General features: G+C 34.7%; 1 long non-coding RNA gene across 1 annotated transcript; it reads right to left on the bottom strand.

The window, feature by feature from the left end:
- Positions 1–2,084: 2,084 nt before the first annotated feature.
- LOC143258159 (uncharacterized) lies at positions 2,085–9,858 on the bottom strand. Its single transcript, XR_013032167.1, has 3 exons — positions 9,529–9,858; positions 7,042–7,145; positions 2,085–2,320 (listed from the first exon to the last, which is right to left on the bottom strand). It is a non-coding gene; the product is annotated as an uncharacterized LOC143258159 (long non-coding RNA).
- Between the last annotated feature and the right edge of the window lie 7,270 nt (positions 9,859–17,128).

Below are 17,128 nucleotides of genomic sequence, written 5' to 3'. Positions count from 1 at the left end.
GCTGCCTTCCTTTAAGTCTTGCAATGCTAAATTAGGGACGGCTAACGTATATAGCCCTTGTGTAGCTTTGCGCATAATTCATGATAAACAAGAACATATATTAAGAATACGCTGTTACAGACTGCCGAAATGTGTCTCAGATTTTATCGTACTAGTATAACCAATATAATAAGAATAAATTATCATAAATATTTTTACCTGGTGGTTAAGAGCTTGATTCGCAATTTGCGGGTCGCGTGTTCGAATACCATCATCGAAAATGCTCACCCTTTCAGTTGTGAGAGCATTATAATGTGAAGGCCAATCTCATTTTTCGTTGTTAAGAGAATGGCCCAATAGCTGGTAATAGGTAGTGTTGACAGTTGCTTTCTCTCTAGCCTATCACTTAGCACGGATAACCTTCACGATAACCTGCACAAAATTCAGAAATAAAAACAAACGACCCACAAACAACAATGGACCCACTTGAAATGTGTGTTTTGGATACCAGTTTGACCAGCAAGACTAAAATATGTGATATAATTTGCTATACCACTTCAAGATTTATAAGTATTCAGTGAAGTTTTTCATGCTAGTATGAACCCCTTAAGACTAATCTATGTCATATATAATTAGTTATCGCAGTTCATGAAGTGAAAAAGTTGAAACTGTGACTTGAATTTATATACACCTCTAGGAAGCTAAAAACACTGATATTTCTTAGCTTTTATATACTGGTATGAACAAATAATAACTGAATCATGTTTTACATGTTCTGAATTTAGTAAGACGGGGTTGATTCTTGATTGATTCGTTGCCAGTTCAACTTGTTAAAGACTGATCAACGTCATATTATATATTATTCAAGCAGCATGAACCAAGAATGTTCAGATTGTGTTAGACATTTTGTACTAGTATGAACTCATATGACAATAATAAACTGTCTTAAGATTTTTCATATGTAATAATATTGAATTTTAATATTGTTATACCAGTTTGAACTAAATAAGAGTGAAGTTTTCTTAGATTTATCTTATGTTTTAATGAATCTAATAAAACTAAACCCTTAATAGTATATCATTATATTAGACCGTTTCTGAAAAGATATACTGTATAAAGAGTGTGATTACACACATTTTTGGGTGTGAAATACTAACACATATTGAAGGCGCGGCATGGCCAGGTGGTTAGGACACTCGACTTGTAATCCGAGGGTCGCGGGCTGGAATCCCCGTCACAACAAGCATGCTCGTCCTTTCAGCCGTGGGGGCGTTATAAAGTGACGTTCAGTCCCACTATTTGTTGGTAAAAGAATAGCCTAAAAGTTGGCAGTGGGTGGTGATGACTAGCTGCCTTCTCTCTAGTTTTAAACTGCTAAATTAGGGACGGCTAGCAGATAGCCCTCGAGTAGCTTTGTGCGAAATTTAAAACAAACAAACTAAACACATATTGTAAATTCTCACACTTCGTCAGAAAGTTATTTCACACCCATATTAGAAATGTGAAATAGTGATATTTTTAAGGACTTATACTTCATAAAAGTGAGTTTAATTGTAAATGCTATATTGTGAAATGTTACAATAATCGTAAAATTATCTTAATGTAAGTGATTTTTAAGTCTTTTATTTCTGCATACTAATTACATAACTTTCTTTTCTGTTTATAAATTCAAACCTATACATATTCACAGTAGGAAGGTAAAACTTTTGTTTTCTGAATTTACATATTTAAAAAATTAAATACTCGCTTTGCAACTAATTAACATTGTGATGCCAAATAAGTTTAAATACTGGAGTGTAACACAATAAATGTATTTTTAATTAACTCATCCCAAGTGTATAAAATATAGCTACTACGTTGTAAAATAATAGTAAAAAGAAAAATCCTCAGTGTTATTATAGAAAATCGTTCGCGCCTAAATGATAAAAATCAGTCAGTCATTGGGGAAACATTCTCCTCACTCACAAACTGCCAAAAGCCGTCTTTCTGTAATACTTAAACATATGTAGGAGAAACGTCGATCATATAACAGCATCTTTACTGTTATATATATATATATATATACATCTTAATCGAACAAAAGTTTTGTTACTGATAGATGTAATTTGAAAGGTTTTACCTTCATGAACACATAGTATTGAAAGATATTTCTCCTTGTATTTAGTCGTTTATGTAACTCGCAGTAGGTGCTCTGTGAACTAAAGTGATAGTGCTGTATACAGATAATCGAGTACGTTTAGGTGCAGGTTTTCTACAAATGAATAGCGCTAAAATAAATCAGAATCATCTTTCGTAAGATTCTTCTCTGCACAATGAAACTTCTTGGGCATCTTGCAAGTTTCTGGAAACAAACATATCAAAAATTGAAAAAAATTCATTGTTTATAGTTGGAAGTTTAAACAATAATTTGCTGTTCATTTAGTAAACTTACAACAAAAAAGATAAAAAAATCATCCTATGACTAATATTTTTAACTGTCATTTAACGTTGGATTCATAAAATATAATAAACAATAGCAATTAATGATCACAAGACTTAAAATCTATGAAATCTCCCGGTGAGACAGCAGTAGGTTTATAGACTTACGACACTAACGGACACAGCGAACAGTCCAATATGGTTTTGCTTTCAAACAACTCAACTCGTGAAGTTTGTACTTGAACACAAAAGTTGTAACTTAAGTTATATTTAAATACAAAACCAAAAAACATAAGCTTTACCTTAAAAACTTTGTGTTTGTTGCGAGTTCAAACCTTTGAAAAACAAGTAACAAAAAAGTCGTATAAAGTGTTAAAAGTGGTGATTAAGGGAAGTTAAAGACCAATGTCTAAATGAAAACTGTTTATTAGAACTACGTTTTGGTAAATTGTCTAGAACAGTGATGGCGAACCTTTTAGAGATTGCGTGCCTCAATTGTGACCCAAAATTATTTTGTCTATCCGAACGTGCCAGGATTTTCATAAAAATGACAGTTACTTTCCAATAAAAAACCGACTTTTTGATGAGTATCTTTATTTTAAAAAAAAGTCGAATTACAAAAGTTTCAATGAAACTAATAAATAGCCTTGACTTAAAATTTGTATATTTTGTCTTTAATTTCATTAAATCAATGCGATCTCTGCTGTTGTGAACACTCGGATAACTTGTTAATTGATGATTCATATTTTGTTGATTTGAAAGCAACACATGCAGCACTCAGTTCATCTGTAAGCTTGTTTCTTCTGTCTGATTTGATGAAATTCAAAGTTGAAAACAGCTGCTCACAAGCGTAAGATGATCCAAACAAAGGAAGAAGAGCTATTCCAAGTAATTTCATTGACTTAAAATTAATTGGCAAAGAATTCCACACTTTAAGAATTTCATTTTCACAACTCTTTGCAACGTTTTTTTCCAAGATCCCTCCACACTCTATTTTCTCAAGTGTTTTACGCAGGGCACAGAATTTATTAGTCCAAGTATAGTTTTCCTGAAATTCTACATACTTCTTAGCAAAGATGCGGGAATCCTATCACGTGCCAGCAATCGTGGCCTTACGTGCCACCTCTGGCACGCGTGCCATAGGTTCGCCATCACTGGTCTAGTAGAACAATCGTACAATACTTACAGACCCTATTTTATACACGAAATACACGATAATATTCTGGTCCTTTCGCTTGACACAAAAAGAACGTTTTGTTCACTACGTTGAATCTTCTCGCTCATTAAATGAGAATACTACGCTAATATCATGTCCGAGTACAAGGTTTTTTTTAAGACATCAATGTTTACATTTCGAAACGTAAACTCACAACCAACACTCAATACTAGCCTACTGGGAGACATTCCTATTTAAACTACAACTAGTGCCATTCCACCGGTACTAAAACGTAATAGTTTTTCTTTATTTAACCAATGTCACAGAGGGACCACATACATGAAAACGGTTCAGATAAAACAAATAAATATAATACAGTAATATACTTAATTACATCAAACAAATTTAATAATAATAAAGACTAGAAAACAAAAACAAACATCTAAATGACACAAATCACATCCACACACTGAATACTGTTAAGTGAAACGTGGCACAAGATATATCCTTGATATCCACGCTCCACCAATTTACCAACAGTATTAAATAAAAATTAGAAACCACTAAAATTACGTTTTTTGCAAATGTTTACAAATATCAAAATCTATCTTCTTTTTTAATCTAGTCTTAAAATAACATAATTTTAAAAAATAATTCCTTGTGCATTGAAGTTTTAGGCATAAGGAAGTATCTTCTAAAATGACGCGAGTTCATTGTATGTAACCCAACGAAGTATGTGTGTGTCTTTTCTTATAGCAAAGCTTCATCGGGCTATCTGCTGAGTCTACCGATGAGAATCGAACCCCTGATTTTAGCGTTGTAGATCCGTGGATTTACTGTTGTATTAGTGGGGGGAGTAAGGAAGTAAGGCCTAATGACAAAACTCCGTTGGTCGTTCCGCACCACCCACTCAAAGACAGATTTACAGAATTGCCCAATACAACTTTACAGAAACACTCACGTCTTCATTACCTGTTCCCTAAATTCTTTCAAATTCAGAAATAACACGAAAAATTGCTCAATACATTGAAAATTTTAAACTGAACAAGCTTAGAGAAATCAACCTTGTAAATGGAGTTTACGTTTACGTACAACTACATCTCTGGCTGTCTTCGTTACAACTTTGAGTTCATTGATCACATGGCAACCACATCTCTGTTTTCAGTACAACGTTCAAGTCTCATATGAAATATCGTTTCACCAACACTTCGGAATGCAATATATAATGCATTTGTTATATACGACGTTACAAAATTTATACAAGTTAGGTGACACGTTTAAAGAACGCCTTCAACGTATACTGTTATGCAACACTGACCTATATATTCACAATCACTTTAAGTTCATAAATCAAAACTAAATCAAACATGAGTGTACTTTGCCTAAAATGTTACCTTATCATATATCTAAAAATATACGTACATTTAAATTGAATTCTCTGTCAATCCGTGGAGTAAACAAAATATTATTTTCAAGTAATTAAAACTTATTTTTGTAAATATTAACACCCTATCTTCCTTATTCCTTTCTCTTTAATTTTTTGGTTATTATATTTATCTCGGCTCTGTTTCACTTTGCCTTTTCAGCTAATCCTACAGTAAATTTTTTTATTTTTCTTTACCAGGAATTTAGTTTGAAGTACACATTTATTATACTTTTTTTTTGTTTTCTTTTCTTTTATATAATTCTGTTCTCATGTTACACTAATTGTTGACTCACGTCACACTAACATAACAAAGTTTTCTCTCATAGAGTCTAGTTGCTTTGCGCCGTAAAACACCAAATCTTTCATACAGATTTTTAAACGTGGCATAGCGGCTCATAGAATTGCTATGGGTTGTTTTTGTTTTCGCAAGTACAAGCGTTTAGCCCATAGCTTCGTGATGTCTTCATTGATTTGAGATCTAATTAGATTTTTGAACTCATGAGATCAAAAGCTTTGGAGTGATGTATTTGACCAGGCCAAAGATCTCATAGATTAATGTACTCTAATCCTGCCAAAAAGATTTTCAATTTGAGGGTAAGCTGGTAAAGAGCCTGATGAGTAATAAAATCGAATCGGGTCCTACAACTGGTGTTGAAATATAAAACGAATAAAATACGAAACAGGAGGATCCTCGATAGCCACGGCACTTGAAATCATTGTAAGCGGAATTAGAGTAAATTGATCTATGAAATCTCCTCTCCCTCATGGTTTTCATCGTGTCTTTCTGTATTACTGTGTCAAGTTTGGTGCGGATTGATTAAAAACATGGAAACGTATAAGGAACAGAACACTCAAACACACACACAAATATATTTATGTTTATTTTTATATAATAAAAAACACCTTAAGTGTGGAAAAAAAGGATTGAGCGTGTAGTTTGGGTTGTTTTGAATTTCGCGCAAAGCTACACGAGGGCTATCTGCGCTAGCCGTCTCAAATTTTGCAGTTTAAGACAAGTGGGAAAGCATGTAGTCATAACCACCTACCGCCAACTCTTGGGCTACCCTTTTACCAACGAATAGTGGGATTGACCGTCACATTATAACGCCCTCACGGCTGAAAGGGCGAGCATATTTGGTGTGATGGGGAATTGAACTTCCGACCCGCAGATTGCGAGTTGAGCGCCCTGACCACCGGACCATGCAAAGTCTTATATGTTCTTTCATGTGTAAGAAATTCTAACCACAGTTTAGTCTTATTGTATGCTTTCAGACTGGTACAACAAAACCTAAGATATAGCTCTGATTCACTAGGTTTCATACTAATTAATGTTATATGATTTAGACACACCTTACGTTTACAGACTATACTGTATAATATGAGACGTACTTCAGTCTTACTAAACACGTACTGAGATGTGCCATTAATTTAGACTTAGTTTCAACTTTATTGCGCTGATACAGATAGAATTTTATACACAGTTAACAACTAGTACACTCAAACCAATGTGGCTATTGCTTGTTTGTTTCGGATATTTGCGCAGAGCTATCTAAGTGTTACCTGCACTAGCCGTCCCTTCTTTTGAATCGATAGAATAGAAGAAGAACAGCTAGTCAACAGAGCCAACCGCCAACTTTTCCACGCCACAGTTCACCTCATCACTTGCACCTGGCTGTGCTGATTCTTCAGTGCTGAGGTTCTCATTTATGGCACAAAAAGCCCAACAAAAATTCAAAATATCATCAACATGGATGAGACATTATTCTCATTGCAGTCCTCCAAGCATACGTTCCATCAGTCTCTTGAAAGGAAAGGAATGCATTTCACACACAAAATGATATTAATTAAAATTCACACACTCCTTTCCTAGTGCAAAAAGTAGCTTTTGGTCTATTTTAATCACTCGTTTCAAGTGCCAGTAGCTTGAAAATAATTCTGGGATATAGAGCAAATGGGTGCCTCCAAAATGTCCAGGTATTCAATCCAAAAGAAAGACAACAAAACCTATCACTGTATCTACATGCATAACATGTATAATACGTCAGAAAGAGCCGGTACATACCCTTCCGAAAAGCAATCGATTTTCGGTGGCACTACTTTATGTAACTTCAAACAATGAGTTGTGGTTTATGCCGTCCCACCATGGTTGTGATGTCGCGTAGCTTTCTGTTTTGAATATACAAAATCATGATAATATAACGTACTGAACTTTCTGTTTAATCTACACTTTTAATTTCTATGACAAGAATAAGCGTAGCTTACATATTTCAACGAATATAAATTGTTAGCTTCAAAAATAAAAGATATTTGATGCTAATGATGTATTCTTAAGACCTGAAGATGACCTAAGAAGGTTGAAACGTTATTCTGTACTCCATTTTAATACCTATACCAGCCATCTTGAGAATACATTTTGACTTCAAGTGTGTTTCTCGTCATCATGAATTTATTATAATGGGTTGAGTTTGTAAGTTTCAATAAAACCTAACCGACGAGTACAATTCTTACATTTCCTGCGTATACTTTTATTTTAAATAATAAATTTGTTTTTTCTTCTTCTTTAATCGCGTATTTCAACACTATGACTTCAGTGTGCAAGGTAGTGCAAGAACAACTTTAAGTTATGGTATTTATTAAAACATGCAGTGAACTCAATAAACCAAGAGAGCATTCATCTTTGTTCAAACTGACAATAACGGTTCTGGTGATACTCAGTGAGAGTAAAAGGTGCTTTTGACTCATGTTACAAAACAAATGAAATGAGCAACTAAAATATTTGTAAAATATTGGAAAGATATCAGCATACATTTGTGTTGGTGAAAAATAAGTCAACAACTTTCTCATTAGTAGAAAAGTACTTTTTTAACATAATGTCCGATGATTAGTTTTAATTTTCTAGCTTTTATTTTTCCTGTGTGCTAACGATCAACTATAATAGAATCGCATAGTCACTTATAGCTCATCACTAAAATAAATTCCGAAAAAAATTGCGCACGGTTTTAAAGTCTATTTTGTTTATTTGTTTTTGAATTTCGCGCAAAGGTACTCGAGGGCTATCTGCATTAGCCGTCCCTAATTTAGCAGTGTAAGACTAGAGGGAAGGCAGCTAGTCATCACCACCCACCGCCAACTCTTGGATTACTCCTTTACCAACGAAGAGTGGGATTGGTCGAACATTATAACGCCCCCAAGGCTAAAAGGGCGAGCATGTTTGGTGCGACGAGGATTCCAAACCCGCAACCCTCAGATTACCAGTCGAACGCCTTAACCCATCTGGCCATGCCGGGCCTAAAGTCTATTAAGTGACAGTTTTCGTAAAACGTAACCAGTTACGGTAACTACTGGTTAAATAAAAAAAAATAACTGTAATACACTCGTATATTCTATACGTAATAACAGAAGTATACTTTCTAATTTAACTTTCTAACATATCACTGTAACGTTAAAAATGACGATAGGCCAATAGAACTTTTCAAAGGTAACCAAGCGTGCACATGGAAGCTATTTTTATATCATTTCAACTTCATAACTATGTACGAAACGTCATAATTATGTAAGGAGAGAGTCACATATGCACAAAAAAGATGGACCTGAATAAGCGCAAAACCGAATCAACAGAAGCAGCGGAAGTTTCACATATGGCGATAAGTAACCAATTAGTTCACATAACGTTCCGTTAAGTGACATGTTCTCTCAACATCCTACTTGTGCTTAAAAACTTAAACTGCTAAAACTGTAACCTCTGTTTATTACAATATTAGCCAATATGAGCCAATTTGTATTATAGAACACCTTACAGGTTCAACTGAGAAACTTCACGGAGAAACACGCCGCGTTTTGGATTGGCAAAAACGTTAGCGAGCAGTTCCATCAGAAATTCTTTTTCTTTAGTGGAAGAACACATGTTTGAATAAAGGGGTAAAATGCTAGAGAAAAAAATGTTCGTTTTTTTTACTGATTTCTCAAAATATTTTAAGTGCAGAGTGAAAGTTTGCTTTGTCTGTCCCTGGAAAGACTCTTAACTTCACTGCAACTATATAGTACGAAACAGATGATAAACGCTGGTAATATGGTGAGATATATATAAAGTCCCTCTAGAGAAGCCTCTTAGAGCTGTCGTTGGGTCTCTTCCCGTGAGGAATGAAACTTCCCGACAACGTTGAATGAATGGAGTATTCAGTGATCTGGTTATAAAAATGCTAGTGAATAGTGTGAGATTCCCCAAAAGAAATCATAACGATAGAATATATAATATATTGTTAAGAAATCCGGCAATTATCTTTCTCTACGTCTATTTGCCTTCTTTCCTTCATACGGGCATTTAAACAGCCGTTTAAAATACAATATCTTTATGAAAACAAAGCGGTACGTTTAAACACTCAGTTACTTCGGCGTTGAAGGTATATCATATATACTCTAGTTTCATTTATATATGATTTATTTATATATTTTGAGCTCAATTGGCTTATAGAAGGTAATAACAGGCATACGTATAAATTACTAAGTTCAATATGATGGGTATTTTGAAAGTAATAGTATCGCTACTTACAGAGCTCGGTAATTCCTACACCAACCCCATGACTCAGCGGCAAGTCTGTGGACTCGTAATACTAAAACTCAGGTTTTGATACTGGTGGTGGACATCTTTACGTTTAACTACACACAAACAAACAAAGGGCAGTTCTTCTTCGCTGTTGTATACCCTTACTTAAGAATAACTTGATCCTTTTAGTTATAAAAGAACATTAACAAAAATTATATTAGCAATACCAAACACATAATACCGTCCACGTGTAATAGCTGAGGAATTCCCTTTAACTCTTTTTTTTTTTTTTAAGTTAGAGTTTTTCTACCGCGAAACTGATTAGTGGCGGTAAATATAGTGCACGTTGCTTTAGCTGTCACTTGTACGTATATCACGTTTTTGTCTTTATCCGTAGAACTTGTCTATTACGTGTGCACGTGTGAAAGAAATCCCGCCACCTCTCGCTCTATATTTTCACGGGCCTCCTTACGAGTTCGGATAAGAAGGGCAGCCAAGACAGGCTCAGAGGTCATTTTGTGATTACCAGGTGTCGCAGCATGTCAACTTGCCAATAGTTTAAGCTGACACTTGGTGTTTTAAAGCACGTTAAGTTCTATATTACTTGTTACATATACAGCGGCAAATACTTTGAAACCTTTGTCGGTGTTTATGAAAAAATAAAATACAGACCAGCTTGAAAGTGTGCATTTTGACGTTAAAAAAACATTGGAAAAATACGCATTGAATAAGACTCTAAACTTTGATTACATGGTTTGAAAGCGATACAAATAAATAATCTTTAAGGTTACACCCGCTAGGGGAGAACAACTTTTTGCAACTTCAATATAGCGACTGTTTGAAGAGAATATGGAATTATTGTTACCGCTCAATACAAAGTTTAATATTACACATCTACAACATAATTTTAAAAGGTGGTATTGTTAGTTGCCATATTGTAAACACAATCATATAAGTAACTGTGCAATGTTTTAATCCAAATAATGTTATTTCGATATTTACGTGTAATGTTTTGATCCAACTAATATTATGTTTGTGTGTATTTTCCTGGTAACAAAGCCACATCGGGCTATCTGCTGAGTCCACCCAGTAAGGAATCGAACCCCTGATTTTAGCTTTATAAATCCGTGCACTCACCACTGTACCAGCGGGGAAGACTAATACGTACGTTTTAATCCAGGTTATGTTATTTGGATACTTATGTGCAATGTTTGAAATTCAAGTAATGTTATTTGGATACTTATGTGTTGTTGTCGTTTGTCTGGTGTTATGCCCAAAATTACACAATGGGCGATATATTCTGTATCCGTCACGAGTATAGAAACCTGTTTTTATTTTGTTAGAGTTATAAGTCTTTAGACTTACCTTGAGCCACTCGAATTGAGGGCGGATATTTATGGCTCACGGTGCCGTCTATATGCCGTATTGTATTATAGTTCAATTTCTGGTTTGCGATTATTGGCAAATTATGTAGATTGGTTTATAGTTTCAACACTATTATATTTTAGTTTTTAATAGGCGTGACAATAAAAATCAAACCCGCGACCAAGCATGCTCGCCCTTTCAGCCGTGGGGGCGTTATAATTTACGATCAATCCCACTATTCGTTGGTAAAAGAGTAGCTCAAAAGTTGGCGGTGGGTGATGACGACTAGCTGCCCTCCTACCAGTCTTACATAGCGAAATTAGGGACGTTTAGCGCAGATAGCCCTCGTGTAGCTTTGCGCAAAATTAAAAACAAACAAACAAACACTCGCTATACAAATTATTGTACACGAGATACCTTCTTTCTTGGATGTGAAAAAGTTGAAACCACGATAACCAATACGAAGTATTATGTAGACTTTAAATCACAATTTAAATAAAGAAATGACCAAATTAAAGGTGAGCGATTCCTCAGACTTCGAATTAGTAGTCAGAATTTTTTCATAGTATGCTTTGATCTTTACTAGGTTAACTTCAAGCAAATCTAAGCAGATTATTAGGGTTTATTCAATAAATGTGTTTTATTTCTTTAAACTGTATTATTTCGTTTCACATTTCTGCCAGATGTTCGGTGACGACATGTTCAGTATTGAATACTGACCCTGTGTGTTTGTCATTAAGCACAAAGCTACACAATGGGTTATCTGTGCTCTGGTCACTATGAGTAACGAAACCCGGATTCTGTCATTGTAAGTCCGCACTGGGAGGGGCTTGTCTGTTATTAAGAATAAAGCTACACAATAGCCTATCTGTACTGTGCCAACCACGGATATAAAAACTCGATTTTTAGCTTTATGTGTACTGTTTTCGGTGAAATATTTTTGTTGAACAAAAAGAAGCTATGAACTTTTATTTATTTAAATAGGATTGAACGTTTCTCCAAGTATTGACTGGAAAAGAATGTGTGTGTATGTCTGTCAGATGTTAATTTCTCCTAAAATACCTACGCCTGGCATGGCCAGATGGGACTCGTAATCTTACGGTCGCGGGTTCGAATCCCGATTCCACCAAACATGTTCGCCCTTTCAGCCGCGGGGTTGTTATTATGGTACGATCAATCCCACTATTCGTCGGTAAAAGAGTAGCCCAAGAGTTATCGGTGGGTGGTGATGACTAGTCGCCTTCCCTTTAATCTTACACTGCTAAATTAGGGACGGCTAGCGCAGATAGCCCTTGAGTAGCTTTGCGCGAAATTCAAAAAAAAAAAAACAACAAAACTAAAATACCTTAATAGGTATGAATATGTATAAAAATAAGTCTAGATAAATTACTTGTAAGTTTGTGAGATGAAGTATTCATTTACAATTATCGTTTTTCTCTGTAACCCAGGGGAAAAAAATGTTTAATTTAAAATAAAACAACGACATAACATGAAAGACTTAATAGGAAATATTACAGAAATAACTGACATAGACTCCGATACTCCACATAAAACTGAAATTTAGCAGAAGGGAAAAATAATGTAGACATAGAAATATTGAGAGAACTTTTTCTTGACTTAATAAAAATTTACAACTAAAGATTCCGCTGTTGTTGACATATTCCACTAATATTACACCAAGTACTTCACTGGACCTGCAGTAGTTTTGTGGCAAGCGTGCTGGACTGTAGATGTAAAAATTCATGATTACCGCAAAATCGTGTTACAAACTTCGAGACCGTGGGTGCGGTATAAGAGTAACTGTCAGATCTCACTGTTCGATTTGTGTAGCCCAAGAGTTGGCAGTAGGTACCGTCAACTAGCTGCCTACCCTTTACTCTATCAGTTCGTAGTTAGGGACAAAACAAACCAACCCTTTACATCACATTCAACTTCACAGTTCATCACCACCATTGCTGTAGACTTTTAGGCTTGAAACAAACGTTTTTCTGGACGTATGACGGTGATTTTGCTGTTCTTGAATTAAGTTATATTTTACGTAGCATACTATTTTTTATACCTAATTCACTTGCTCTCTCATAACATGTTTGTTCAGTTTACATGACCTTTGGTCTTTAACCTTACTTTCTGTAGTCTTAAATAAACTAGTGAAGCGTGGCATTATACTAGTTTTTCTACTTTATTAGAAGAAATCAAAACCTTTTGTTTGTTTAAAAAACATTTTCCCCTGCACAATGTTGAATTATCGAATAATATTATCTTTATTGTTATTTATCTTGAGTAAACAACCATAGGCTGAAAACGGATAACTATAGATGTAAAGTAGTTCGTTTCGCTTACTCGTGATATTTTTATCCAAAACTAAAACAAAACTATTGAAACATGTAAAACAAACATGATTGTATCTTAAGTTTCATGTAGCATCGACATCAGACCTTGTAAAAAGAACAATAACAAAACAAATGATCGTCCACGGAAAGTAGGAAAAATTAAAGTTAAAGTTTGATTAAAACGTTAGAGGTGCCAAAAAGGGGGAATATTTTGGAGGGAATAATATTTTTCTGAGAACGACGACGAAGAGTTTTGTAATTATATTAAATGTATACTTAGCGAACCTACAACAGATGGCACTATAAGCTTCGCGATCTTGGTACACATGTACAGCACATGTTTGTAACACAACAAAAAACAACAAATAATAAAATCTCTCAACTTAGTAACTAACAGAAACAAGTAAAGATCTTACGCATTCTAAAGTTAGAGATTTTTTTCTACAGAATGAAATAGCTCAAGCAGAACAGTTGTTACAATCGCCCTAGGGAGCACGAAGACAGTCGTTCCAGGCAAAAATGAAATAGAAATACAGATAGTCAGTTCCAGCAATTCTTTATTCTTTTCCTTATTTTATGTTTTGTACACTAGACTATATCTCTATAGTACTCTTTCTGTATTTTATATTTTTGTGTTGGTTCTTCTAAATCGGCTGACTAATCTCCAGTCTCTCTTCACATTTCAGATTGTTTAAAATTTCTTTCCGGTCATCTTTCTGCTTTCAGTCATCTTAATGGGAGCTCTTTCACGGATCACTCATGAGTAACAAATGGCCCACGCGTCACAAACAACGCAAACGCACTAACCATCCTACACGCATGCCAAATCTCGAGGTAAACTCCGGTCAAGACTTCTACTGAATCACAAAACTAAAGTGTTTTGGCGAAATCTAACACCATTTCCTGTCCAAAGTGTACTGTAATCTAAACACAGAGAATCTAAAATAGAAATGTCCTTTGTTTTATGCACAAGTCCCAGATAGACGATGTATTTAATATTACGCAATTCTATAACATATATACGAATAATGGATAAGTACAAAGCTTGTTTAAAATAAATAATTACAGCTGAAAAACGTTATTTTTCAGGTGATTTATCAGCAGAGAGGGTAGACTTTATCAATAGATAAACGGACAGAGGTACAGATGTAAGTATAAAATCAGACATACAATTAAATGATTTCATCATTTCGTGATATTTTGACCCCTGTTCTTGTTAACTTCAATATAATGTTCCATTTGATGGGTGTGAATTTTACTTTAGGATAACACCACCCTGTAATTTGACTAAACGGAAAAAGATGACGCCAGGATATCTTAAGGAATCTCTTCTAATAGGTCTGGAATTTATTATTGCTCTTGTCACGTCTTAATTGGTGTAAGGTAAACAAAGCAGGATACTTCTAATTTCGAAGTAATTAGCTATCTAAAACGAGCACGTGTCGCGCAAAATGTTATATATCAATAGCATCGTTAAAACCATCTGTCACATCAGGAGTAACTCGTAAGGTTGAAACCTGATACAGTAATTGCCAGCTTCAAAGAAAGGCCTATAAATGGGTGTTTAAAGATTGAAAGGAATTTTACTTACTGCCAGTGTATATTAATATATATATATAAATACACATTAAGAAAAAAATACTAAAATCACATTAAAAATTGTAAAACAGAATGAAACATTTATAATTAACTGTTGGAGAATTAAACAAAATAGTGTATTTATGAAATGTGCTGTAATGCTAAACACGTCTGTGTTAATTTCTACAGAGCAAATACAGAGCTCGGATATTGACTTACTTTTTAATCAGAGTAGTGGCTGTAACTCCATTAGTTTAACTAGGTAGGGAAAAAAAAAGAAAAACATGCTAACTAAATCGGAGATTTAAAATAAAAACCTTCGTAAGGTAAAGAAAGCAAAATAATATGTTATAATTACAGTAGTTCAATAACTATTTATTTGGTCGATGCGTAACTTATGCACACATGGAAATTACTAGAATATCTTATTTTTATGTGAAAATCGAAAGATATCGTTTGACCAAATTCCGATACAACCTCATATTTTCTTTTGTTATCAGCCCAGCATGGCCAGGTGGGTTAAGGCGTTCGAATCGTAATCCGAGGGTCGCGGGTTCGAATCCCGGTAGAACCAAACATGCTCGCCCTTTCAGCCGTGGGGGACGATCAACCCCACTATTCGGTGGTAAAAGAGTAGCCCAAGAGTTGACGCTGGGTGGTGATGACCAGCTGCCTTCCAGCTGTCTTACACTGCTAAATTAGGGATGGCTAGCGCAGATAGCCCTCGTGTAGCTTTGCACGAAATTCAAAACAAACAAACAATCTTTCAGTTATTTCGACATGCTTCATGAAACATCGAGTTATTTTAGTTTAGTAACAGTTTTGTTTTGCACTTTTTGGATTGTGGGATTCTAGATTCATTGTCCCACTATGAAGTTAGTCACCTGTACTAAATAGATACATGTGTTTCAAATACCCCTCTTTTTCAAATGTAACTTGGTACAGTTAAGTTTTCCGATTGAAAATTCTCTACTAAAATGTTGTTTTAGAAGTATTACAAAATAACATATAATTTAATGGAAAATAGGCTAGACAAGCATCTAAATTGTGCTCAAAAAGCCTCATAATACCTATTAAAACTTATATGAAAGTTGTTTCACATATTAAGTACAGTTTATATACCTACAAAGACGATGCTTGTTGTAATGGAAATATTTTGCTCGTTAACATTTTAAAGCTGTTGTTATTTGATTGTCAGCTACACACAAATTATTCATGTTTCTAACTATTTGCCTAGTTTTATTTCATTTTATATTGTTTTCACATAACTGTTCAGTAAGCGGTAACTTGGCATGGCCTGATGGTTAGAGAACTCCACTTACAATATGAGCGTCGAAGTTCGAATCACATCCCAAAACATGCTCGACTTTTAGGCGTAAGGGCATTATGATATAACGGTCAATCTTACTCTTCGTTGGCAAAGAGTGGAATAATAATTGAGAGTGGGTGGTGTGAAGTAACTATAGTCTCTCTATTTTATTACTTGAAAAGTCACGTGGTGTGCTAATGGTAAATTTACAGTTGCAACGTTAACACCCGGAGTTCGATTTTGGTGGTAGACAGAATGCAGATAGCCTATTGTGTAATTTTGGGGGGAAATCAGCAAATGAAACAATATAATAATCAAATTAGAGTGAATATCCCATAAATAACAATAAAAAATATTACAATAGATGGTAAGACTTAAACCATTACCTATCCCGATTACTTTGAAATATATTTATTTACGTATACGTGTGTGTTTTACAAGTGGTCAATGTTCCTCTATAAGCAACTGTTTACGAAGGCTATCCATTAAATATTAGGTAGCTTTAGTGGCTAAATTATTTGCATGCCCGAACGGTAAATCCCAAATTTTCGATTCGCGTTTTATTATAACAAAAATGCCCTCCGCACTTCGGGGCCGTGGATACGCTACAAGAGAGACAGTCAGCTCCCACTATTTGTTTGTAATGGGTTGTCGAAGAGTTAACATTTAGTGCTATTACGTAGCTGCCCTCCTTTTAGTCTATCAGTTCAAAATGAGAAATGACTGTATGCAGATAGCCCTAGTGTAGCTTTACGTAAAAACCTGAAATAGACAAACAAATTTTATTTTTCCCCACGTCCATTATTTAATTCTTTACCCAATGTATGGTAAGAAATAGCACTCAGATGGGACTATGATAGTGTTAAACAGAAGCATGTATTTCTTGAGTTCTAGATTATTTCAGTTTGAGATCTGGTGATTTGTACATTTAGAAAATATTAGCGTTTAAATGTCTTCAATATTTCTTTAAACTTTTACTGAACACAGAACTTAGTTCTGACATCTGGAATATGTTTCCGAAACG

The sequence above is a fragment of the Tachypleus tridentatus genome, chromosome 7 (assembly GCF_004210375.1).
Source record: "Tachypleus tridentatus isolate NWPU-2018 chromosome 7, ASM421037v1, whole genome shotgun sequence".
NCBI lineage: Eukaryota > Metazoa > Arthropoda > Merostomata > Xiphosura > Limulidae > Tachypleus > Tachypleus tridentatus.
The sequence above is the reverse complement of the archived record's forward strand: the minus strand, read 5'-3'. Positions and strand labels throughout refer to the sequence as shown.